General features: G+C 40.0%; 1 protein-coding gene across 1 annotated transcript in view; it reads left to right on the top strand.

Annotated features, from left to right (window-relative positions):
- The window catches only part of UBE2E3 (ubiquitin conjugating enzyme E2 E3), a 75,128-nt gene that overhangs the window by 7,693 nt on the left and 40,206 nt on the right, over positions 1-27,229 (top strand). The gene's annotated exons all lie outside the window — the stretch shown is intronic.

Here is a 27,229-nt window from a genome sequence, read left to right on the forward strand (position 1 = left end):
CTGCCAAGGTGAAGCCAGGAGCCTAGATCTCAGGTCTGGTCTTGGGATGGCAGGGATCCAGGTGTCTGACCCACCACCTGCTGCCTGCAAGGTTGTGCTGTAGAGGAAGCGCAAGTTGTGTGCAGAGGGTTCAATCGGAGATGTGGGTGTTCCAAACAGTATTTGAACTGCTGGGCCAAATTCCTGCCTCAGATTTTGGAAGATTTCTTTCTAACTGGTTTATGAACGCTGGTAACAGAATTTAGCATGTGGTATCTCCTTACTTTTGTTGATTGTTTACATGGTACCTGATTTTACATTCTCCCAGCATGCAGCTAGCTTGCTTATACATTTGACTATTTATTTTATTATTTTACTTACATTGAAGAGCATATAATGTGTGTGAAGGCACCTTATTTTGTAAAGCAAAGTTGTCTATCCTTAATTATGTAGTGCTTTTATGTTCAACTCTTCAGGAAAATCTAGAGTCCTCTTTCCATAAAATCAAAATATTTATTAGAAGCTTGAATTGTAAAACAGATACAGAATTACTGAGATTGAAAGTTTTTAATCCCATGGTGCTGTGATTATATACAGATAGATGGGTTTTATTAGTTTTATTAATGTATTTATTATTAAATTTAATTTTATCTTAAACTTGAAAAATTTTGAAATTTTTCTGGGTTACTTAGGCATTGCTAATAATTTTAAGTTGTGAATGCTTAAAACAAAATGATTTTTTTTTTCTTAAAGATTTATTTATTTTGAAAGGGTGACAGAAAGAAGGTGAGGTGGAGATAGAGAGCATCCATTTGCTGGTTGACTTCCCAAATGGAGACAGCTGCCAGTGCGGGGCCAGCTGGAGGCTGACAGCCAGGAGCTCCCTCAGGGCTGGCAGGGCCCCAGACACCTGGGCCCTCCTCCAGGGCTGTGCCCAGCCCTTCGCGGGTAGCTGGGTAGGAAGTGGGGCGGTCAGGATGGCACCCCACGCCCACAGGACTTGTTGCCATTGCAGGTGGCCTGATGCACCATGTCACAGCACCAGGCCCTGATAATTTACCTTGCAGTAAGCTAAAAGACATTTCAGCAGCTGTAAAAGTCTGTTGCTAATTATTTGTGTACCTTCTCCAGGATGAGTGTGCTTTGAAGGGAGAGATTTTCATATTTATTTTGTGTCTTCGCTTGCTGCTTTTCATGTGAAAATTCGTTAAATTGATAAATAATTTAAAGCTGTCAGAAATTGACATAAGCAAATTTCAAGTAAAGCAATTACTTTGGAAAAATTATTAAATATTCAGTCTATTCTTCAGTTTTTTTTTCTCTCTGACTGGTTTCCTGCATAGTGGTGGGATCCACCGCTTACTGCATCGTAGCATGCGCCTTGGTGGCGGCTGGCATCTGGGGGAGAGCTGAGACTCAGGCCTGCCGATAGGGGATGCTGCCATCCCCGGGCACGTCTTAATCCTGTGAAATACCTTGCCCTGTATTATTTTTTTTTCATAACTAGAATACTTAATATGATTATTCAAAGGCTATCAACATTTTTATTTACTTATGAAAGAAATTGATAATCATGATTTTCCCAATTACTGTTTGCCATATGTAGTACAGCAGAGACACTGGGTAGATTTTTGTAACAAAAAACATTTTTCAAAGGAATGACTAATTGAAAACAATATCCTAAACCTCAGAAAGGTCACATTCTTATTAGGGACCTATTAAGTTCGGTGCAGATAATATAATTATTATGTGGGGGAAAATAGTGTGTGCTTGTAAAATGGTTACACGCTTGTTCTGCAGCTACCTGCTGCAAATTACCCGCTTCCCTTTCTCTAGGTAAGTGGTTGATACCCTTTTCCCTCCTTGAATGAGTTGCTTTAACAACAAAGGGAAATGTTTAGTTATCAGGAAAATCAGCTAGTCTTGTTTAGAGTGCAAGGGCATTCAGGTTGAGAATGGAGAACTTGATCTTCTTTGCTACAAATATGAGATAAAACACATAATAAAAACAGATTTAGAGAAATAGAAGGTGATTTTTTTACTTTCCATACTTTTGTGAGAGGGAAGTATACTTAGGCATTTTTTTACATGCTATAAGATGAAACATATTCAAACTTCTCCTCTTTTGTGTCTATCTTTAATATACCATTTTTTGCATCTCAGTGGGGGCAGTTTTCCTCCCACACTACCACCGGCACAGGGAACTTGGCAATGCCTGGATGGTCTTTTGCTTTTTTATAACGAGGGGAGAAAGGGAACACCGTTAGCCATAGATGTTAAATACCCTACAGTGCATGAGCAGTGACCCTCAGGCGATGGTTACGCAGACCAAAATGTCAGGAGTTTGCAGATTGATTTTTTTTTGATAGTTTGCTTTTGGTTGTTTTCTTCTTTCTTAAGCGAAACCATAGGAATGGTTACTTTAAATATTTGCTAGATTAAGGTCTTTTGAGGCCCAAAATGCATACAGCTGTATTTTTATTTCTTTTAGGTCTTCTGCCAATTAATTATAACCCTTATGTGACCTAGCCTTAGGCTGGCTGTACCTGCCGTTCCAGTGGGATTGAAGTCACGTCTAGAGAAATCAGCATTCTATTTTCCATTGATTGACTCTTACACAGGTCTGAAAGCTGTGCTTTAATCGTTAGACCAGTTACAGAAATTACTTACGTTGTCCCAAATGCACAATCCCTTATTCCAGTCCCTTTGCTTAAATTGTTCCAGTAGGCAAGGAGTTTTAGGTTTTGGTAAGGTAGTGATGATGTGTTATATTTTATGTTATGGCGACAGCACTCCGTAATAAAGCTTGTTGATGTGCATTCTAAGTGGGATAAACTACAGATATTTCAGATTGGGTTAAATTTGGTGTTGTTAACAAATTATTTTTATCAGCCTTACTAAAAAAAAAATCTTGTTTTTCTTTATTTTTGTTTATTTTTTAGAGCTTTTGAAATTCTAGCATTGTGGGGAGACAGTTAAGACTTTGACCATAGCTACAACTACTACTCATGCGGAAGGGGTGTTTATGAGTTGCTTTGCTGTTTCGTTTTACCTGTTTTCCTAAGTTCAGTTGTTACTTTTCAGTCTTTCTCTCTTTTGTTTCACAGCTGTTGTGCCTAACCAAAAAAAAAAGTTTTTTTAAGACTTTTTTTAGTCAAGATGTGCTTTTTTCTTTAAAAGGCAGAGTGGGAGAGACAGATACCTTTCACCTGCTGATTCAGTTCCCAAATGGCTACAGTGATTAGAACTGGGCCAGGCAGATGTCAGGAGCCTAAAACTCCATCTGGGTTTCCCATGTGGGTGGCAGGGGCCTGGGACTGGGGCCATGTCCTGCTGCCTGGCCAGGCGTGTTAGCAGGGAGCTAGCTCAGAAGTGAACTAGCTGAGACTTGAACCTGTGCTGATACAGGGCTATGCCAGCTTCACAGACAGCAGCTTGGTCCGCTGTATCGCAGTGCCAGCCCTACCTAAGTTTAGACTCTTCGTGTTAGAATTCCTTCTCCTTTTTTCTTTTCTTTTTTAGTTTTAAAGTTTAACAATTTTAGCACTTTTTCACATTTACTTTATATGTACACATTATATACATGTACATATGTACTTTATTTTGGAAAGTTTACTGATATCACAAAGTAAGAAATTTATAATATGGTGTGAGAAAAAAGGGTGTATTGTGATGCATATGGTATTTAATGAAGCCATATTTATAAGTAGGTAGAGAAAGTATAAAAATTGGATATAGTTTCTGCTCAGGTGAAACAGTATGAGTTTCTTTTTAAGTTCCTGTGTGTGTATTGGATAACTTTTCCACTGTGCTTCCAAATATTGTTTTAAACTTGTTTATTCTGCTTAAAAAAGGAATATAGCTTTCAATATAGACTGCTGCTTTTATTATATGTATTTTATCTTGCACTTAAGTGCAATTAAGTATAATATTAACCAAACTTAAAATTCAACATGTAAAGATTTATTTCTACTTCATGGGAAAAGCATTGTGGTCCAAGGAATCTCTTTGGAAGTTCCTCACGTGTTGATTCAGGGCTTGCATCTTACAACTCTGCTGTTTGGGCCATGTGTTCTGGAACAAAAGTTGGAGGATCATGTGCAAGGTGTTCAGTGCTTTGTTCTGGAAATAGATGTGGATCAGTCATGTGGCCTTGACTAAGAAATGTGTGAGGTGTAGGGTATTCCTTTGAGAAATGCATTTCTTTGCCACACAGGCTGTATATTCGCTTGGTTGGCTGATTTTCACTTCAAAGGAGTACAGGGGAAATAATTGAGTACTATTAGCCTGACACTGTACGAGGTTCCCCAGAATAGCACACTAATATTTCATTATTTATTTAGTAGCAAAACATCCTTATGAAATTCATGTCATTATCCTTAGGCTTCCAAACTGAATGTGAGAATTTAGAAGTTTGTCAACTGTCCAAAGTCATTCCAAGCTTGCTTTAGACATGAAAGGAAATGTTTTTGCTTTTACTTAACACTGTCTGAAAAACCTGATGAGAACATTCAGAGTTGATTGAACCCGTAGGTTCATGCTTAGTGTGGCAGTACCCCATTTCGTCGCTCCCCTCTTCAGGGGTCTGAAGCCCTGCTGCAGCGGTTTGCTATCTGGACGGCTCCTGAGCTCCACTCTGAGTTAGGGGGAGGAGCGTTTCTTTCTCTGGGTTTCTTTCTCCTTGGGTTTTTTCTTTTTGGAGTTTTCTTAACACTTCTTAGGTTTTTCTTTAAGCAGTATCTTGCAGGAGCAATTTCTTCTCAAGAACATCCTCCAAGTTGCCAGTTCTCATACCTTGTTCTCTTTCCTTGTAAGGAAGGAGGCCAGGGATTGAAAATGATGTTATAGAAAAACCATATCATTGCTGTCTTGTAGTGCTTGCTTGGCCTTTTGGTGGGCAGAGAAGTAACTTCTAAATCTACCCCTTCTTTTTTCTATGGGATGTTATAAAGTAGTTGAAAAAAAAATTCAGATATCTTGAAGTTGAAAAAAACCCTCTGCCCTGGATAAGAATGTGCTCCAGGAGGGCAAGATTCTACTCTTGCAGGACTTCGGGGGCGAGGGGGGGTGGTGTTCCACATTATGCTTTTTGTGGAACTCTGGTTCTGCATTAGATTCCTCTGTGAAGCTTTTGGTCAATTCTGATAATGGGGCTTTGCTTTTTTCCTCCCTTTATGAGTCTTTTTGAAAGAGGAGCTTGGGCCTTAGCTAAACAAGCCCAGTGTTCTCATGGTCACGTGGCAAGCACAGAAACTCCTGGATTGGGGGGTTGAAGAGGCTGAGAAGGGTTATCACTCAGATTTGTGCCTAGTGGCTTATCTAAATGCAATAATTGACATTAAGTCCTAAAGGTTTGTTTCTGCTTACATTTTGTGTTTTTTAAGGATGATGGCAAACTGCATAACCTTGTTTTGGCACTTACTTAGAATGTGGCGGTTAACATATAGAGTAGCGACCTGAGAGGGTCAGATTTAGGGTTATTAGATTAAAAAAAAAAATCCAGCCCTTCTACAAGTATTCAGTCTTCAGTGTGTGTACTAATTGTCCTAGTTTTATGGTTATTTGCAACAATTAAAACTTTGAGTGAATTTATAGCTTTTATGCTCATTCTGTGAGATTTAGGCTGCCTGTATGGGAAGAATTTGGACCATTCTGAAAAAGTTTGTTTGATTCTTCAGTGTCCAAGAACCTAATAGACTTTGTCATTGTTTAGCTTCCAGCTTGTCTGGGGGAAAATAAAGGTATCTCTTTTTGAAATTGCTTTTGGTAGTATAGCTCCATATCTTCAGTCACTGAAAGACCTGAGGAAACATGAATTTTGTTTTCTTTTTCTTTTGTTTTTTGTTTTTTACTTATAAATGAACATGAATTATTGTGCTTTCAGACATGGGCAGGTCTCTTTAAAACACCATTCATTCCTGTTTTAGGTGATTATTTGTAGGGGTTTAAAATCTTGCAGTGGTTTTTACAAATGGATTAGTTTTTTCACATTAAATTTTAGTAGGACAGGCATCCGTCTCCTCAGGATCCCCAAGAGAACTGATTTGAGAAGATTGTGGCTTCATATTTTTTTATGACTTAATGTTACTTTCTGTAGTCTTCTGAATCTAAGCAATCATACACAAAGTACAGCAGGCACCATAAAGAAGTGGCTAACGATAATGTTTCAGGCTGTTTCTAAAGATACTGGAAGTATTAGATTTATGATGTGTATGTTTGTGCTAAAGTTACCTAGCTTCACCATGAGGAAAAGTGATCAAGATTTTGAAGATTTAGAACACGATTTAGAACACAAATTAGTGGTGTGTGGTCTGTATGAAATTCAGTAGCATTTTTTTAACTGGTGTCCTCTTAGTTTTTCTTTATTTTAACATAGTGCCTTTTACATTTTTTTCAAAGATGCTTTTGTTTTATCTTCTCGTTTGCCTCATAGGTGCCCCATTTCTACTAGAGGACTTTTTATTATTATTTTTTTAAGTGCTTAAGCACATATATTGTATATAATCATTTTTGTGTTGTACTGAGGTTTAACTTTTTCATTTTACATTATGTAGAACTTGTAACATACGAAAGTAAATAAACGGGTTTGATGATCATCCCCCGTACACAGTCATAATTGAATTTCAGTAGTTACCAGTGCTTGGTTAATTGCGTTTCATCCTTACCTCATCTACTTCACTCTCTTAGATTTCATTGAAACCAATAAAATGCATGTACTTATGGAAAATTTGTAAAATTGAAAAAATTTTCTTACCTATTTTAAAAATTTATTTATTTTTCTTTGAAAGGTAGATTTATATAGAGAGAAGGAGAGGCAAGAGATCTTACATCTGCTGGTGGGCCAGTCCACAGCCAGGATCCCAGAGCTTCTGGGGCTCCCATGTAGGTGCAGGGGCCATTTTTTGCTGCTTTTTCAGGAACATTAGCAGGGACCTGGATGGGAAATGGGACAGTCAGAATTTGAACTGTTGCCCATATGGGATGCCAGAACCACAAGCACAGGTTCAACAGACTGTGCCATGGTGCTGGCCCCAGCACACATGCTTTGTAAAGATGAGTGTCTTCTAGTATTCATTTCAAAGGATGAAAGACTCCCTTTTTGTTGTTTTTATTTAGTTGAGAGGGTAGATGGAGTTAGAAATCCTCCATGCACAAGTTTGCCCCCACATACCTGCAGTAAGTAGTTGGAGCTGTACTAGGCCAAAGCCAGGAACTCCATCCATCTTGGTCTTCTACATGAGTGGCAGGGACTCAAGTACATGCACTATCATTTCCTGCCTCCCACGGTGCTTGTTAATGGAAGGTTGAATCCTGGGATACTGATACCCCAAAGCTTAACCAGCTTTACCACCACACCTGCTCTGCCACAGTGCCTTTAGCATACCTGAAAATGTGCACAAGGTCCTTAGCCATTCAGTTGGCAGGTGTTTTCAGGAGTTGCATCGCTTTCTTCATGTTTGTTTGAATGAGAATCTAAATGAAGTGTACATTGTTATTGATAGATAAATCTTTGATATCTTCTAAACTGAAAGTGTGTTCTCTCTTTTTTTTAAATTAGCATTTCTTTGACAGAGATCGAAACAGACACGTGGAGACAGAGAGAGGCAGAGTGAGCGCCAGTTTACCTGCTGATGCTTACAGTAGCCTGAGATGGGATAGGATGGGTGGAGTTGTGACAGGCGCTAGCTAGGAGCTGGGCACTCACTGAGGGCTCCCAAGTGAGAGGCAGGAACTGAATTATTTGAACTATTCCCACTGTCTTTCCAGCATCTGCATTCACAGGAAACTGGTGTTAGGAACAGATATGAATGCAGTCCATGTCTCTAACAGAATGTCAGCCTCTACATTAAATGCCTACCCCATAATTATTATTATTATATTGTAGTGTATTGAAGCTAGGCTGAGTTTCCTAGAATATATAATTTACTTATTAGCTTCCTATGTTATAGTTTAATATTTTTCCATACTTAGTATTTCTCGTAATTTAGGAGGAAAAGAGGCTTGATGAAATTCAGCATGAATTTTTATGTTTTTTTTTTTTAAATTTTGTCAAAACATCTTAGGAGTTAGTGGTCTTTTCCATTAGGAGATCCTAAGCAGCAGCTGTTGCACTGTATCTCTGAAGAGAAACCTACTCTATCTTCGGTCTTGGAAGATAGACAATAGAGGCAGCATAAATGCATAAATCTTTGCCTAGTTTACTAGTTTTGTTTTCTCTTTCAAAATAGTAAAATGGGGCCCGGTGTGATAGCATAGTGATCGAAGTCCTCACCTTCAACACGCCAGGATCCCATATGGATGCCGGTTCTAATCCTAGCAGTTCCACTTTCCCATCCAGCTCCCTCCTTGTGGCCTGGGAAGGCAGTTGAGGACGGCCCAAAGCCTTGGGACCCTGCACCCGCGTGGGAGACCTGGAGGAGATTCCTGGCTCCTGGCTTCAGACAGCCGCAGCACTGGCCATTGTGCTCACTTGGGGAGTGAATCATCAGATGGAAGATCTTCCTCTCTGTCTCTCCTTCTCTCTGTATGTCTGCCTTTCCAATAAAATAGTAAAATAAATATTTTAAAAAAATAGTAGAGTGTCTTTTCAAGAATTATTATTTGTATTTATTGTGTTTCAGTCCTTGGCAGCACTTCAGTATATTCCCATTATTATCCTTAGTAGAACTTGTGAATTTTATTTATTTATTTATTTAAGATTTATTTATTTTTATTGCAAAGTCAGAAATACAGAGAGTAGGAGAGACAGGAAGATCTTTGATCTGATGGTTCACTCCCCAAGCGGCTGCAAGGGCTGGAGCTGCACCAATCCAAAGCCAGGAGCCAGGAGCTCCAGGAGCTCCAGGAACTTCAGGAACTTCCAGGTCTCCCATGTGGGTGCAGGGTCCCAAGGCTTTGGGCCGTCCTCATCTGCTTTTGCAAGCCACAAGCAGGGAGCTGGATGAGAAGTGGAGCTGCTGGGATTAGAACCGGCGCCCATATGGGATCCCGGCACATTCAAGGCGAGGACTTCAGCTGCTAGGCCACCGCACCAGGCCCAGAACCTGTTAATTTTAAATAATCTAGAAGTTATTTGCTTTGCTTTAGGAAACTGTAAATGTAGACTTCACATGGAAATATTTGGTGGTAATGTAGACGCATACAGTCTAAGCATTTTACTAGGATTTATTTTGAAAACGTTAGTGAAAATGTTATCTTAAACATGTGACATTTTTCAAACAAGTTCTTTGTCAGTTGTCAAGATATAATTAAACCCTTAACATTAAATAGTTGTGTGTGTGTGTCTGTATGTAGTATGTTTATATATATATGTGTATAAACTATAGGCCTGTAGTAAGTTTTTTTTTTTTTAAGATTTATTTATTTTTATTGGAAAGTCAGATATACAGAGAGGAGGAGAGACAGAGAGGAAGATCTTCCATCTGATGATTCACTCCCCAAGTGAGCACAATGGCCAGTGCTGCGGCTGTCTGAAGCCAGGAGCCAGGAACCTCCTCCAGGTCTCCCACATGGGTGCAGGGTCCCAAGGCTTTGGGCCGTCCTCAACTGCTTCCCCAGGCCACAGGCAGGGAGCTGGATGGGGAAGTGGAGCTGACGGGATTAGAGCTGACGCCCATGTAGGATCCTGGTGTGTTCAATGTGAGGGTTTTAGCTGCCAGGCCTTCGTGCCGGGCCCTGTTGTAAGTTTTTAAACTAAACTCAGATGGTAGATTATGGTGGAAGACAAACCTTTATTAGAATCAAAATAATTTATCTTGATGTTGAATGTAAGGACTAGTCTTGCTGATAATCTGGGTGTACAGCACAAGCAGCCTGCTTTTGCTTAGGCATGCGGGGCTGATGGAGCTCTTCCTTGGAAGACAATGAACATTTTTGGACTCGGCCAATTAAATGAATGCTGGTAGGATGCCTCCCGTTGTTATAATACCTGAAATCCATTTTTGTTTTCATTCTCATGTGTCTTGGTATGGGAAGAGGGATGATCACTGGTTTGCAAAGTGCTAGTCTAGATTTCACATTACTGTGTTCTTATAAAGTACCTTTGTATAATTTTGCTTTGAGAAGGTATAGTGATTTTCTAAGATTTCTTATGTTAAATCTGTCATCAAATTTATATGATTTTTGCTTTATATGTAATTTTCTATTATGCTAAAAATACTCTCTTCCTCTAGGATGTTACTTTTTTGTTTTGAAGAAACTTATCATTTGTTTGCCTAAAAAGTAGTTATATCAGGTCAGGATAGAGATCTTTTAGCTTCTGAGCCAAGCTGAAACCAAGGGCCTGGAACTCTTGTCTGTGTCTCCCACATGATTGGTAGGGGCCCCAATACTTAGGACATATTTTGCTGCTTTTTCAGCACACTGTTAAGGAGCTGGATTGGGAGTAGAGCAGCTAAGACTTGAACTGGTGTCCTTGGGATGTTGGAGTGGCAGGTAGTGGCTTAACCTGTTGAGCTGTGAATGCTGGCCCTACCATTTTACCTTTTATATGTCAACTCGGAAATCTTAAAAATTTGAAATTTGCACATGAGCTCAATATGTACATATACACACAATCTTTTTAATGTATGGTGTTTATGTCTCTTGGATCTTTATTCCAAAAGGTTTATTGTATTTTATTTTGCAGGGAAGTCTGTATACGTTAAGGATAATTTTTCTGTTAGTCCTTTGCCTCAAACTACTTTTCCTATTTCTTTCCTTTTTGAAAAATTCTCTGCTATTATTAGCCTTTCCTTTTTCTAGGAATTTTTATAGGCATGTTTAATCCTTTCGTCTTTTCTTTGCATGTTTACTGTCTGGTTTGTGTATGAGTGTGTGTGAGCACATGGAACCAGTTCAGTTTTCTGTCTTGTCTTTTCTTGTCTTTTCTTTCTGTAATTTGGCTTTCCTCCTTCATTTATCTCAGAAGATAGTTTGGTAATCTTTCATTATCTTCTTCATTTGACTTAGGTGCCTCCCTCCTTAGTTATCTGTAGTTTCAGCTTTTCTGATATCCCCGAGATGGATTTCTTTGTCCTGATGACTTGTTGGTGTTTGTTTTTTTCTCATTCCTGCTGCCTTCACCTCCTCTCACATCCCCTAGGCCTCAGGCCCCGTGGCTTCACAGATGCAGTCTGCCCGGCGGGTGCTTTCTGATATTGAATGGACTCACTATCTTGGTGGTTGTCTGTCCAGACTCTGTGTTTGATGCCTAACTTGCGATGAGTTTCTCTCCTGTTGTGTGAAAGTCCCATGTGCTAGTGCAAGTATCTGTTGTCCACCTGAGAGTAAAACTTGGGCTTTCCAGCTTCTGCATGTGTTCACCTGCTCTCTGCCTGGGAGGCCTCCTTCCTCCAGAGCTGATCCATAGCGTTCAGAGTCTGCATCAGCCTGGGCCCTCTTCTGCACATGTTTTTGTTTCATCTCCTGGTCTTGCTGCTCCTCATGTTCCCTTTCTTTCCAACCAGACTGGGCCTTAGGACTGTGTACAGATTTTAAACTTGTTTATATTATCAACTTCTCATATTATGCCCTGTAAGAAATGTGAGAATTACTTTAACTAACTAGGTTGAAACTTGTTCTGAAACTGGTCCTAAAACAAGCTATCTTGCTTTGTTAGTACAACATAGTTTACACCTGTTGTCCTGGCAGCAATGTCAGGAGCTTTTCCTTTCACTTTCAGAAATGCCCTTCACTTTCAGTTTATGTGATAAATTACAGGATCAAGGTACTGTAATGCTTTAAATGGGCAGTATTCTGGTTCAGCTTGGTCAATTAAGAGATTTGCATAATCAACAATTACTCAAAGCAGAGATCCTGGTTTAGTATGCCGGACCATTCAGAGTTAATGTCTGGGAAGTTCTCTCCCCGTCATCACTTTATGTGTGTAGGGTGGGTTGGTAATGTGGATATACAGGAATAAAGACATTTGCAAGAAGGTGCTGGTTGGATTCATAGTGCCAGATATGTCGGTGTGCTCAAGCCTAAGAAAGAAACAGGTAGAGAAGTGGAGAAAAACAGTAGAAGTGGTTTATTAATAAATCAATAGGTTCAGGTTGCGAAGGCGACACATTCACCTGTAATTTGAGTTGTGGGTGCAGAGACTGGGGTGCCTAACAAATGGATGATGGTGGAGCAGAGAAAATCTGGATGCAATTCATCTTTCAAGTCTGCTAATACAGTGTTATTAAATATGGATGAGGGTCTTTTAAAATTTTATTTTTAATCTTATAATACAATGCTAGCCTCACTATTAAATATTTGGTGACTAAGAAAAATGTGTTTGTCTACATCTTTATATTTTGATAATAAAGTTTAGAAGTTGTTTTAGTGATGATGTTTACTTTTCCAGTGTTGCATTTGGATATTTAAGGGCTTGAATATTACAAACAGCAAACAATATGATAGCATAGAAGCCCGGTTGGGAGTGTGTGTGTGTGTGTGTATATATATAAAACACTGCCTTTGTTTGAAAGGCAGTGTTACAGAGATAGAGATCTTCCTCCAGCCTCTGATTTACTCCCCAAATGGGCCACGGGCTGGGGCTGGGCAAGGTCAAAGCCTGAAACTTGGAACTGCATTTGGATCTCCCTTGGGGATGGCAGAGGCTCCAGCACTGGGCCCTCTCCAGCTGCCTGCCTGGGTACATTAGCAGGGAGCTGCTTTGGAAGTAGACCAGTCAGGACTTGGGCTCATGCTCACATGGCATGCTAGCACCCCAGGAAGCAGCTTAGCCTCTGCACTGCAGCTGTTGCCTTGAAATGGATTTGTTTTGAAAGATTTCTGTCTTAAAGAAAACATGTGTTATCTTTTGGACACATGATTAAGAAACTAGTTAGTATATTAGATTAAGTGACAGGATTAACTTCTGATCTATTTGTGTGTGTGTGTTTCTGTGTATCTGTATGATGTTTATGGTTGAGATTTATTGTTTTTTGATCTAGAAATTGCCTACTTTCAAAATGTGGTGACAATGAAAAGCATATAATAATAAAAAATCACTTGCATTTTCGGCAACCGTACAGCATCTGGCTCCCAAGTTAACTCACTTATCTGAATGTTTCAAGGCGAAGAGTAATTTCTCTTTGTAGTCTAACTGCCTCAGCTAGCTGCACATCTCAGGTACGAAAATCAGTACAGGTTGAGTTGGCCCTCTTTTGTCCCTGTTAGTAACAGTTCAGCGTCTAAAACAGGAATGCTGGTGACCCTGTTGCAGGGCACCCACTCCTTGAAGTCCTGGGGATGAGCTCAGCACACCGAGAGGGCAAGCAGACTCTGTTGCCAGGGTGCACGGAGCAGTTTGAATGTCCCCTCTTGCGGGTCCCAGAATCAGTCAGATTAACCATTGTACTTACACTTCTGTATGGGAAATGTTTTTTTAAAAATCCTTGTGATTCAAACTGAAAGGATGGATTAAAACAAAACAAAACGAAAAAACAACCCCAAGAAATATCCAGAAGCAGGCGTCCTGGGAAAGCTTGCAGAGGAGTCGTTCTAATATGACTAAAGGAGCTGCCTGTGCTCTCTCATCTACAGGGAATGCAGCTTTATCACAGCTCTGAGTGCCCTCAGGACACAGCGTCCCACATCAGAGACCACAGGGAACAGCATTGCACATAGGGAGGTGGCTAGGAAACTCCATATTGGTCAACACTGTGGTCAAAGTGTTCCTGAAGGTCTCAGGACTGGAGGAACAGGCTTCCGGCAGGTGGGGCGTGAATTCCTAGCTCTATGCTGGGGGCTCCAGAGCCGGCAGCATGAGCATTGTAGCTGTTCCGTGGTATGATGAAAATGATAAGTGCCTGAGGCTTAGTAAGAACTCTGAATATTCTCACCTGTGCTGGGATCCTGTGACTCCTCCCCAAAACCCTTTCTGTTCTTGTTTTCCCATTTTAAAATTGAGCACTGCCCTAGCTGTGCATTCATCAGAAGCATCCAGAACATCAAGATGCCTCTGATTATCTTTACAACCACTGCTGTGCTTTCAAGTGTCATCTGTATTATTTGTGAAAGTATCTGTTCTATGTCGCTGCCCTTAGGAATAGGTCCTAAGACCTATGAAAAGGTGCGGAGGAACTGGTGTGGAGTAAAAGACATCCCATATGAGTACAGTTGTAATCTCTGCTCCACCTCTGCTCCAGCTCCCTGCTAATTGTCTAGGGAAAGCAATGGAAGGTATTCCCAGGGTTGGGGCCCCTGCCGTCTGAGAGCGGCCTCAATGAAACTTCTCTCTCCTGCACTGGCCTTGCTTGGTGCTTGCTGTCGCCACCATCTGGGGAGTGAGCCAGTGAGTGGAAGATGTCTCTCTTATCTCTTCTCTTCCTCTTTCTGAAACTCTGACTTTAAATTTTTTTAAAAAAACCTTTCTTTTCTTTTCAAGAGGTTTATTTATGAATGATTACACATGGAAACTGTCTAAATTCCTAGATTTAGAAGGGTGCTTGCCAATAAAAATATAATGTAAACCAAACAAAGGGACAATTTTCTACTACTTAAAAATTGCCTTTGGGGATAGATGACATTTTAGTATTTCTAAAAATTTTCTTTTTTTTTTTTTTTTAAGATTTGTTTATTTATTGGAAAGTCAGATATACAGAGACGAGGAGAGACAGAGAGGAAGATCTTCCATCTGATGATTCACTCCCCAAGTGACCGAAATGGCTGGCGCTATGCCAATTAGAAGCCAGGAGCTAGGAGCTCTTCCAGGTCTCCCATTTGGGTGCAGGGTCCCAAGGCTTTGGGCCATCCTGGACTGCTTTCCCAGGCCACAGGCAGGGAGCTGGATGGGAAGTGAAGCAGCCGGGATTAGAACTGGCACCCATATGGGATCCTGGTGTGTTCAAGGCAAGGGCTTTTAGCCACTAGGCCATGCCGCCGGGCCCAAAAATTTTCATGTTTTTTAGAAAAGATTTGAAACCCTGAAACTCTACCTGAGTCTCCTACATGGGTACTTGTGCCCAATAGAAGTGGAATACCCACCTGAACCAGGGCTCATACGGGACACTGGTATCACAGGTGGCAGCTTAACTTGCTTGCTGTGCCTCAATGCCAGTCCCAGTTTCAGTGTTTTTAAAGCACAATACTGAAATACTAATAATTTCAATATGTAAATAATGTAAATGCTATTGGGCAGATATATTTACTATTTTATATAATTCTCTAAAGTCTAGTATAGATTTAACCACAAGTAGTTTAGTGGTTATTATATTGGATGGCAGAAAATTGGACTGTTGGTCCTGTGTTCTGCATATCCTGGATTGGTTTTTGTTCTCTCTTCTCTTTGCTTTATAGATCTCAAGACCTAGGGGACACTCCGGTTTGTAAATGGAAGATTAATGACTCTTTTTGCTTGTATAGGTAACTAGGTTTCACATATCTGGTGGGAAGGGATGGACCCAGGACCAAAACTCAGGCTTCTTTCCAAAGGATTTTGCTTTGCAACATGGCTGTCTGCCCCTGAGTCTTAGTTCATTGATGTCTGGGTCATAAATGCATTCTCTTTGAGACTTCATTTTGGGAATAGGGTCCTAAGCATCCGTTCTGTGACAGAAGGAAGTACATTTGGCTTGTTGAAGATTCCTACAAGGAACTTATATTTGACTGAAGTAATATGTTTCATTACCATGTTAAGCTGAAATGCCATTTGCTGTGAGTTTGTTTTGTGTGTGTGTGTGTGTGTGTATGTGTGCTAACAGCATTTACGCAAAGGTGAGCTCATAATATACTTGTGACTTTTTCTTATTGTCTGGTAAGATAATTGGGCCAGTAGCAGTAGTCATGTTTCAGACAACTTCGAATGAGAATATAAATTTCCAGTCTGAGCATTTCTAGAAGCATTTTGTAAATTAGTTCAAATTCAATTATTTGTCTGTTACTTTCTAAGAACTTTGAAGTGGCATGATACTGACTCAAGATGTCAGGTTGATAATACAGTTATTATTGTACTTTATTTGGTGCAACCTTTAAAAGATTTGATTAGGTTCCAGTTTTTTGGACTGTGATTTTATTTATCATCATAATGTTGTAAGTCAGCTGGCTACTTTTGAATGCTAAACTTGAATATTGCAAAACTTGTTGAGGAGTGTACCATAGAGCCATTCAGTTTCTTCCAAGACTTCTAATCCTAGACCTGTGCATTGTGCTGCCGTTTCCTTTTTTGTTCTTAAGTGGTGTATTTTGACAAGTATCATTTAGTTTCAGTTCTGCATACCCATTTGAATGTAGTTTCAAGCGTAGTGTGGAGTATGGTAGGTACTATTCTAGGTAATTTTTTATATGGAAGAGTAAGGATTTGTTTATTTCAAATAGACTTGTGATGGGGGTGGATTCACACCTCAGATGGCGTTGATCATCAAGACTGGGCCATTCTGCTGCCAGGAACTTCATCCCAGTCTGCTTCATGGGTGCAAAGCCATCCTCTGCCGTGTTCTCAGGCGCATTTGCAGGGGGCTGGATTGGCAGTAGAATAGCCCGGACTCAGACTGGCATTCATCTGGGATACAGGCATCCATGCGGTAGCTTTACCTGGCCATCCACCAGTCTCTGTAGGATTTGTTTTTTTAAACAAACATCCTGGTGGTATGTAATAGTTCTAAAACTTGGTAATATAATGCTAGTGTCTTAAGTCTCATATTTGTATATAAAAGTTTGCATAATTAACTGTTGCTTAAGATATAATTATGTTAAGTAACTTGACTTGAAGCTTAAAATTGGTTAAATGCTAAAGTGTTGTGTGCCTATGATTAGGGCTTTTTTTCTTTCTAAAGACTAAAATGTGGTAGCCCATTATATTTTGAAATGCATCTATACATATAGTGAGTGATGAACAAGGCCATTGTTTTTGGCCTTCTGCCATATGTAGTTTTGAGGCTGGTATTTGTCCATTACATCTTAAGGCAGAATATATCTTCAAAAATGTCTTGAAAAAATTTGATAAAACTGGAAACTTTACATTTGTCTTTAGTTGCATGCTGGCAGGTTATTAGGCAAGTGCAGCACTGTATTTTTTTACAATACTTTTCGAGATTGATTTTGAGAGACTTTCCAAGAATCTACTTGGTTGCTATTGCAAAAACTCAGACAAAACTGGCTCACATAACTGACAAGCTTAGAGTCAGTTTGGTGTTTGCGTATCACCCTTGTTTGACTTTTCTTTTGTTAGGTCTCCTTCTTAACTAACTCCAGACTTGCTCCTGGGGGGCGGGTCGTAAGATAACTGCTGATACCCTCCTGTTAGATCTTTTGTGCTGAGATTAAGTATGAAATACTGAATCCTGACTCTAGTTTTTCCTTGAGAAGTTGAATTGCATTTTATTAAGACTAATTGGATTCATTATTGAGCCAGTTACAATGGTGAGAGGGTGGGGTGTTAAATATGTGTATATGGTTTCTATCTTGGCTGTTACTCAATACCTCAGATTGAAGTGATACTAACTCTACCAGGGGCGTCTAGGTTGTGGGAAAGGGTAAAAATGTGAAATGGGTTATGGCAAGTTAAGTGAAAGAAACTGAGTATAAAAGTTAATATGTATCCCTTTTGGGATGACAGGCATTCTGTTACTGTATTCTTCACCACTCCCTGTTATCCTCTCTGACTTAGCTAATTTGCATTACTTATTTGATACCTTAGAGACATCTGAATTTGATTCTCCTGGTTTATAACTAACTTCTCATGATAATAATGGGAATTGAAGAATTTGTTCTGATTATATAATTGTATTTCCTCCTATTCCGTTTCATGGATCTTAAAGCTTTAATCATTTGGCAATCTATGTTTTAAATATTTTATGAATATGAAATTATATTTGCCTTGGTTGTGATGACAAAGAGTGTTTATAAAGAGTTGCCTTTTTTTCAGATGACCATGTTAAAACAACTTATTAATTAAACCTCATATGGGTTCTTAGACGAGTGTGCAGCCAATATTTGGCTCATGTGTATAATTTTAGCTACATGAACCAGTGAATGGTGAGGCCTAGGAGGTTGTCCAACACGGAATGAAGGAGATCCTGACTGGTCTTTAGTGGCAGCAGAGTTGGAGGGTATTTCCCTCGGCTCTTACCCGTCAGCAAGCCAGAACTGCAGGGCTGGGGTTTGCTGACATACACATGCCTTTACTTGTTTTTAAGGTGCATTTTTTGCCCGGTGCCTAGTCTATCTTTATTTCTGATTTCAGATTTTGTTGCACTTTGCCCATAGCTTTTTCAGAATCCATTTAGGTTAATAGTTTTGTGTTTAGGGTAGCCAGATAAAATACAAGACACCTAATTAAAATTAAATGTCAGACATGCAATAATTTTTTGGTGTAAGTAGGTTCCAGGTCCACATGGGTGTACTTAAATGTGTACTAAGTATTAGTGACACACTAAATACTGAAATTATCTGAGATTCAAATTTAACTGTTTTAGTCTGTCTTTTTGAGGTAGCTGTAGGCTCATAATTCAGAGAGATTTTCTCTTGTTTTTATTTGCTAAAGTTTGCAGTTCCATTACTTTCCTATAGGTAAACCTCTGCATTTCACAAATACATATAGTTAAAAAACTTTTGGTGCCAAAACACATATTTTAGGTGAGTAATTTTTGAAAGAAGAATATTGGAAGTAAGATACTTTTGAAATTACTCCACCATTTTAAAAATTTCAGAATAAAACTGCTTTAAAAACCACACAGATTTTAGATGAGTGATGTAGTGTCTTCCTGTCAAGATGTTTACTGGACGTGCCGACACATCCTGTGCTGTGATTGAGCTTGAGGAACCTTGGGGTAGCTGTTTGAGCCAGGTGGTTGGGTACTTACTTTACTCCTCAGTTCCTCTGAGTTTTCTCTAGTGCCCTTGACCCAGATTTGGCAAGATGGATATAATACCATCTTTTCCAGTATTCAATGGTGACTTTGTTAATTTTTTCATAGTTGTGAAATTATAGCGTAAAAAAGTCAAGTCCTGTATGTTCATTGCTTCTGTGAATATGGAAAGGAGAACTGACCCTTCAAGTTTTCAGAGTTAGTAAGTCTAGAGTTGCTTGCTCTCTCCTTTTTCCTCTTTTTCTTTGTCCCCCTCCTCCCTTTATCTTCTTCGTTTTTTTTTTAAAGATTTATTTTTATTTTTTTTTTATTGGAAAGGCGGATATACAGAGAGGAGAGACAGAGAGGAAGATCTTCCATCCCATGATTCACTCCCCAAGTGACCACAATGACCGATGCTATGCCCATCCGAAGCCAGGAGCCTCTTCCGGGTCTCCCACGCAGGTGCAGGTTCCCAAAGCTTTGGGCCATCCTCGACTGCTTTCCCAGGCCACAGGCAGGGAGCTGGAAGGGAAGCGGGGCTGCCGGGATAGAACCGGCGCCCATATGGGATCCTGGGCGTGCAAGGCGAGGACCTTTAACCACTTGCGCCACCGTGCGTGGCCCTTATCTTCTTCATTTTTTAAAGATTTATTTATTTTACTTGAAAGAGTTACAAAGAGGTAGAGAGAGATTTTCTGTTTGCTGGTTCACTCTTTGAATGGCCGCAATGTCTGGAGCTGAGCTTAGCTGAAGCTGGGATCCAGGAACTTCCTCTGGGTCTCCCGCGTGGGTGCAGGGGCCCAAGGACTTGGGCCATTCTCCCCTGCTTTTCCAGGACACTCGTAGGGGGTGGAGAGAGGAAGTGGAATTGCAGTAAGTAAAACTGACATTCTGTTTTTCTTTTTTACTTTATAGGTTTAGAAATATAACATTGATTTGTAATGGGGAGATTAGATTGGAGCTGGAGGTAATTTGTACGTTTGACCTTTGAGTATATAAACTTTGGTCTTCAGTTGCCGCCGGAGGAGCACTGCATCAGTGAAGGGGGCTGGCACAGCTGGATGTGCTGCTGCAGGCTTCTTTCTACACCAGTACTTCAGAGAAGAACTTTGTACAGGAGGAAGCTTTCTACATGTGCATGAAAGAGGAACTGAATTTATAATTTTTATTATTTTAGTTTTAAATAACCACATGAAGCCTAGCTAGCTAGTAACTAACATAATCTATGATATTTTGAACCTTTATCAAGGTTTCTATAGAAAAGAAAAGTCATTTTATCTGGTTTTCCCATTCACATTCAGTATGTTGTATCCAAAATCATTTCTTCAGTCTGACTTTCTACAAGTAGTTCTGGAGTTCAGGTCAGTTGTAAGAGTTTGGCCCTGGTGGTAAAGTTACCAGTTGTAACGTTTTGGGGATTATAGACAAAAATGATGGGTATGCTAATCAGGCAATTATTTTACAAATGGTTTCTCTTTTTTTTTTTGCATGAGGCTTGGCTGAAAGCTTTGTACAATACTGATAATATTAATTAGGTGATTATTATGTGTCAGATATTATTCTCATATCAAAGCAGGCTTATGAATATTGTAGTCGCTTTAGGATGACAAAATAGATACAGAGGAAGGAAAGACTAGCTTTAGATCACACATTAGGCCAAACATGAGAGAATTCCTGAAATTAGGCAGTCTGGCTCCAGGGTTCGTGCTCTTAATCAAGCTCTTGCACTCAAGCTGTCATCATCTCGTCTCAGTCAGTGGCCTGAGACTACATCTCTATACGTAGAGGTGGGCTGCGGGGGGAATCACAGTCTCAGTTCCCGCTGGATTTACACTGCAGCCCTGAGTGTGAGGGCAGTTTCCCATTCCTGCCTCCTAAAGGCAGCAGGTTCCAGCGCAGTGGGGTTTCTGGGGAAGTTCTTTAGGAACTTTGGACTGAGAGAAGGGACTGTCAGTGGGCATAATTAAAGCAGAGCAGAATACTCGGCAAGCTTACATCAAGTCTGCTTCTTACAGGCAAATATTAAACAGTCACTAAGAGAGGTGATGGCTTACCTTCCTTAAAGTTAAATTTCAACTGAGTTCGTAGATTAGAGTCGTAACTGTCCTTGTAATCCTGGGCAGAGTCATTTTAATTTCACAGTACTTCTCACACTAAAATTAACTTGAGTTTTTTCAGTGAAGATATAAAGATAGTTGAATGGAACAATATTGGATGTTGATACTTTAACTATTATAGCAGTTTTAAAGATTCTACAACCTTTAAACAGCATTGTTATGAATTAGTGTAAAGATAAGAGAAGCACTGATTCCTGGGTCAGTTCTTTCAGCGCCTGTCCCCTGCCCAGCTCCTCTAGAATGTCCTCTCAGTGGCACCGAGCACTGCGTTTTCTTCCTTAGTAATCATTCCTTGAATGCTGGTGAGATGTTTCTTCTAGGTGTATGAAGTTAGAAAATAATGTAATTGGAAAGCAATCCTTTTTACAACTTTGAATTACTGAGTTATGGTTCTTGTTTAAGTGTATGTGGTTGCTTAAAATCAAAGAAGGAATATGAATTTCTTCTTTCAGTATTTATTTTTCTCCTAAGTGTTCATGGGTTTTTTTTTTTTTCCTGAATCCTATGTTCTAAAGTGCAAGCTAAGCCTTATTCTTTAGGAAGTGCTAAAGATACTATTCTAAGAATTTATTGCTGCCTGGAATTGCAAGGTAGTTTTAATAAAGCACGTTGACACTTAGCTATTTCATAACTGCTTTCTTATCATTAATGTATAACCTATATTTCAGTAAACTAGCTTTCCTAGTTTTTTACACATACTCTTCATTATTCTTTTTAGATGTATTTATAGTTTGAGATTTCAGATGGCATTTATTTTTTTCTAAGTGTTTCCTTTTTTAAAAAGCGTACTTACTTTTGGTCCAGTTCTGTGGCTTACTAGGTTAAACTGCACCCTCCCAAGTGCTAACATTCTATCCCAACGGCTCCATTTCTTATCCACCTTCCTCCTGCTGTACCTGGGAAGGCAGCCACGGATGGTCCAAGTCTTGGGCCTCCATACTCATGTGGGAGATCCAAGAGAAGTTCCCAGGTTTCTTGCTTTTGCTGTGCACGGCCCTGGCTGTGTTGGCCATTTGTGGAATGGACCAATAAAAGGAAGATTTCTACCTCACCTCCCCTGTCTCTGAACTGCCTTTCAGAGTGTGTGTGTGTGTGTGTGTGTGTGTGTGTTTATTTTTATTATAGAGAGAAAACATCTTCTATTTGATGGTTTACTTGGCAGATTGCTGCAGGCCTGCTAATGGGCCAGGTTGAAGCCAGGAGCCCATGTGACAGGGGCCCAGTTGCATTAGCAGGGAGCTGGATTGGAAGGGGGGTGGAATGGGCTTGAATTGGTACCAGCACACTGACCCCAGTTATTTCCCTTGTTTTTTAACTTTCATGCAGATGCTATCTGTTCATGCTAGCAGAGAGAATGCAAAATATATATATATATAAATGTGATTCCAAGTAAAATCAGAACCTGTGACATCTATTTCTAGATTATAGTTTTACCATCCAGAAGCATGCATTTTAAGATGAACACTTAGCATGGTTTGATTTCTTCTATAAAACTAGTGGGATAATTGGAAGATACACATTTGTATTAGGCTGTATTGGTTTGTGTTTTTAGTAGTGCTTATGTTAGTCTTTTTTTTTCTTCAGAGAAATCAGTGGAAGGTTTAATTTCAGGTGTGTCAGAGCTAATTAGAGGATTAATAAACCTGTTAGCTGTACACTTCTATTTCCTGTTGATCTCATGTTGTATTAAAGGGATCCTTTGTGAGATGGTTACATGTAGCTTTCTTCACTTTTGATCAGTGTGAGTGGTTGATAGTCTCAAGGTAGAATAAATCCAAGGGATATTTGCGTGTTTCTAGAATTTGCCAGTACATCCTCTGTGTAGAAGAAGCTCTCGTTAGTTCGTTCGTTTGTTGTTGTTCTTTTTTCTAAGAACCATTTATTTTTATTGGAAAGGCAGATCAGATTTACACAGAGTAGGAGAGACAGCAAGATCTTGTATTTGTTGTTCACTCCCCAAATGGCCACAATGGCCAGAGCTGAGCTGACCTGATCAGGACACAGGAACTTCTTCTGAATCTCCCATGCGGGTGCAGAGTCCCAAGTCTTTGGGCCATGCACGACTGCTTTCCCAGGCCACAAGCAGGGAGCTGGATGGGAAGTGGAGCTGCTGGCTGCTGGGATATGAACTGGGCACCCATGTGGGATCCTGGAACTTGTAAATTGAAGATTTAGCCTTTGCTATGTGCTCTTTCAGTAAAGAAAGTGGTCTGTAGAAACCATGTAGACTTTCAGTATGTGTGTATCAGATTGAAAAGTTGCCCTGATGTAAAACATTCCAGCAGGATTAGAATTGATACTGTTTTAGTTACAGATTTTGGTGTTTTTGTGACCACCAAAAAAGGGGATTCAGAAGTTACATAGAAACTCTGTTTTTCAATTAGGTATGAAAGAAAATAGCAACTAGTAGAGTTTTTTAAAATATTTGTATGATTTTCTTTTTCTGAGTTTGTGTGAAGATATTTTCTAGTGGGACTTCTTATTAAAACAGCTGGTAACTGATAAAACTAATTTAGGGGGAAATCCTTTTTGCTATAAAAAGATACGATGTAATGGAGTATTAAATATATTGACCCGTGCTGGCTGCTTCTGTTACATCCTTTTCTTCTTTGTATTTGGAGGCCTTCAACTCTGCCTGAGACTTTGGTGTGTGCTTTGAGTACCTCTTTGCAAAAATGAACTTAGGAAATATTTTTGTTTTCGCTGGTGGATGTCCAGAGTTAAAAATTCCAACTAAAGAGTTGCTAGTTTTGGCTTTACACCATACAACAGGGAAGACCCTTAACAGCTTACCTGATAGAAGCCTTTTGTAAGTAAACTTACCAGGAGGTTTCAACATGTGTTAAATACAACAAGGCCGTTGACCCTCCCTTCCTTTTGAGCCAGAAAAGTAGTTCAGGTAGTGAGGCTCTGTTTTATTTCCTCGTAGTGCATATTGTGCTTCCAAGACAAAAGAAAGCTTCCTGGTGGGACAATTAAACTGAGAGGGAGGTTGGTAAGTTCAGTATCAAGGTGCCAGTGTGAGTTCCCGTAGCAGAGAGATGGCCGGAGGAAAGTTACAGCACCTCAGCAAGTTGTTATAGGTACACTTAGATTGCAAGGTCCATTTCAAGATAGCTCATAAGCCATTTGGGCTTTACACATCCGAGTAATGTGGCAGCTAACTTTTGCCAGACTGCGTGATCTGAAGGAAATGTGGATGACATCTCTATTTTGCCTGCACTTCCTTATGTCTGACTTCTGTGTTTCAAAAAGGAAAAATGAGGGAAAAATTATTTGTACACCTTGAAAATCAGATATCCCCTAGATTGCATTCTGTTCATCAAGGTGGTTGCTAAGTTCTGCCCCAGTTCAAAGGAAGGGGAAAAGCCCATGCATATTAATGGGAATGATGTGATTCTAGAAAGCGCTTGAGCTGAAAGTAGCCATGTGATCAGTATCAGAAAATTTAATCTGCTGTAAAATGAAAAGCAGGAAAGGATGCTGAGAGAATATTAACCTGCTTCTTTGGCGATTCAGCAAGGGGATGGATGAAGGTGGTAAAAGTGGGGATAAAGAGATAGGGATAAATACAAGAGAATCCAAAATGTGGCTAGCATCTGTTGATTGAAAAGATTTGGATGATGAAGCAGACAGATGAGATGTTGGAGATGATTGCCTAGTTTTTGACTAGGGAATTTTGATTCTATGATCTGGGATAGGAAATCATAGAGCATGTAGAAATAGATGTTTCTGTTTTTCTTTTCAGTGGTTATGCCTCTGGTAGGTTGGGTAGGAAGGTTGTAGTTAGTTTCTGAAGTGTGTGTGAGTTACTTAGTGGACGTTTGGTAATGGCATGGTGCTAGATTAACATAGAGAAACAGCGTTTGTCCTAAATTCTTCAAGAATGCTCAGTGTAGAAATGACAGTGCGTAGTAATAAAATTCACTCAGCTGAATGCATCTGAGAAGATGAAAAAACAAAAAGCTTTGGGAAGTGTGCATACATTGAATGGTCGATGAGAAGGGACTGTATCTGCCGACTAGGCTGAGAAAGGACTGTTAGCAATGAGGGCAAAGCTGTCATGGGCTGTGTGTGGAGGATTATTGCAGTTTACTAAGTTGAGGACTGAATAATGTCTTGAAATTGGCCTTGTGAAAAGTGACTTTAACAAAATTGTTTTTTAAGAGGAGGTGAATTCAAGTCAGAGTGTCCACAAAAGATTGTGGGAAGAAAGCGAAGGTGCTTGCTGAGACAACCATTTAAAATGATTCTATAGCAGAAGATAGACTGAAGCCTTTTGCTGCAGAGGACATTTTTTTTTGTTTAATTTTCTTTTTTTTTTCCTTTTAGACAAAAGGATCTCAACACCTTACATATTCATATAAGGACTGAGTGAGAGCAGTTACTCCAGAACCCTGTATGTGTTGCTAGGTTAGTGTAAAAGTCAGGATGTGCAAGAATACATTTAAAAATGGAAATAAGGCTCCATGTGTTAACTCACTTACATATATAGCTACATTGGGCAATTTTAACAATACAGGCTTTAGTTTATTGGTGGCTTTTGTGTGTCTGCAGCTAGGTGTGGGGCCCAAGGACTCCAGCCATCCATTGCTGCTTTTCCAGGACTAGAACCGATGCCCATGAGTAGGTACTTGAATGAGAAGCGGAGGAGCTAGGATTTAACCGGCTTTCTTAACTGCTAGGCAAAATGTCTGCTCCTGTGACTGATTGATTTGAGAGGGCTGCTTTATTTTCCTATTAAACTGGGTGAGGAGGGGAATGGACAATTTCTAATGTTTGTCTCTTTTATTAAATCTTATGCTAAGCAGGTTCTGAAGTGCTTGAAGAGAGAAAGAATTTGAATTCCAAGAGTTAAGGTTTTGCCATTATGATTTTCTGATCTTCATGACTCTGTTAGTTTTAGTAACATCTCATTGAAAGACAGTAGTTTAATAATAAATACACATAATTGCTTCCTTCATTGTCTGGAGCACCTGGAAAAGCTCATGATTTTCCAAGTAATTACTTGACTACAAGTCAGTAGAAATGTAGGTTCTTCAGTCCCAAATTTCTCATTGTAGAATAAGGAAGCTGAAAATGAAGATAAAGGTGCATATTAAATCATCAATACTTTTTCAGCCCATGTTCAGAATTTGCTGCCATTAATGTCATTGAAAAACAAACTTTGCGTTAATTTTTCTCCTTCTGCTATACATGTAGAGTATTCCATGTCTTTTTAAACTGGCTTTGGTTTTCAGGTTATTACTTGGAAAGTACAGATTTTAATTTTATTTCACATTTTGATGGGAATAATAGAAACTGTAGGACTCTCAGGATCTGGAGGGTTCATATCTAACTGTATCAAAAATTGACTTCATTGGAAGGGTCTTTTTACTAGCAGCATTTTTTTTAGCAGTCGGTGCAGCTGTTGGCTTTCTGTGGGATTGTTGATGTGTTAGTTTCCTGTGATTGCCAGAGTGCCACTTACTGCGTAGCGTGGAATGTAAATCTATCCTGTCGTATCTGGAGATGACATGTTTTCTGCAGTGCTCTGATGACAGGACCGTGCTCCATCTGGAGCTGGTAGGGGAGAATTCTTTGCTTTTGCTAGTTTGTGATCTGTGCAGTCCGTTCTTTGTAATTCCTTTAATTTTTTTTTTTTTAATTTTTGATGATGTTTATGCAGTTGGCCAGGGTGAAGAGGGCTGAAGACTAGGAATGTGGATGAGACCGTTGAGTCCTTCTCTTCCTCCTGCATCTGGGGGAAAGGGAGAAATTAGGGGAGAGGCTGTACCTCAGCCTCCCTGCCGCCCCAGTACCTAGAAATGGGGAACAGTCACCCGATGTCATCCCTGAGTGCCCAGTGTGGGGCCTGCTCCACTAGTGAGTGGTTTTGGTAGTTCTGAAATGTTGTTTAGCTCACCGATCCAAGGATGAGGAAATCCTTTCAAGGCCCATCTGCTGACACAGTCCACCTCAGTGTTTCCATTTGTCCAGATATTTGCTGTCAACACTTGGCTGGGGCAGTTAACCAATTTGTTTTGTTCTCCTTCCTCTACTATGGTATCGGCTGTCTTCTGCAGGCCCCAGTGGACGGCCATATTCTCCATGTTCATCTGGGCATGCCGTTCACTACTCTGTCTCTTCCACTGAGAAGGCCCAGTTCAGACACATGCTCTCCACTGTCAAACTACAGATCCTGTGATTGGATCCTACGGTTGGAGTTCTGAGTCTGGTGGTTCATTTCGGAGAATCCCAACAGAAACCTCATCTGAGGTGATCCTAGATCTGGCTCTTGCATGTGTTTGCCTCCAAGGATTTCAGCTCAGTCTGTCACCCACATCAGCCTACACACACACTGGTAGTTTCAATTGCTCGGTCAGTTCTGTC

The sequence above is a fragment of the Ochotona curzoniae genome, unplaced genomic scaffold (genome assembly GCF_017591425.1).
Source record: "Ochotona curzoniae isolate NIBS_2020 unplaced genomic scaffold, NIBS_Ocur_1.0 contig_2210, whole genome shotgun sequence".
Taxonomy (NCBI): Eukaryota; Metazoa; Chordata; class Mammalia; order Lagomorpha; family Ochotonidae; genus Ochotona; species Ochotona curzoniae.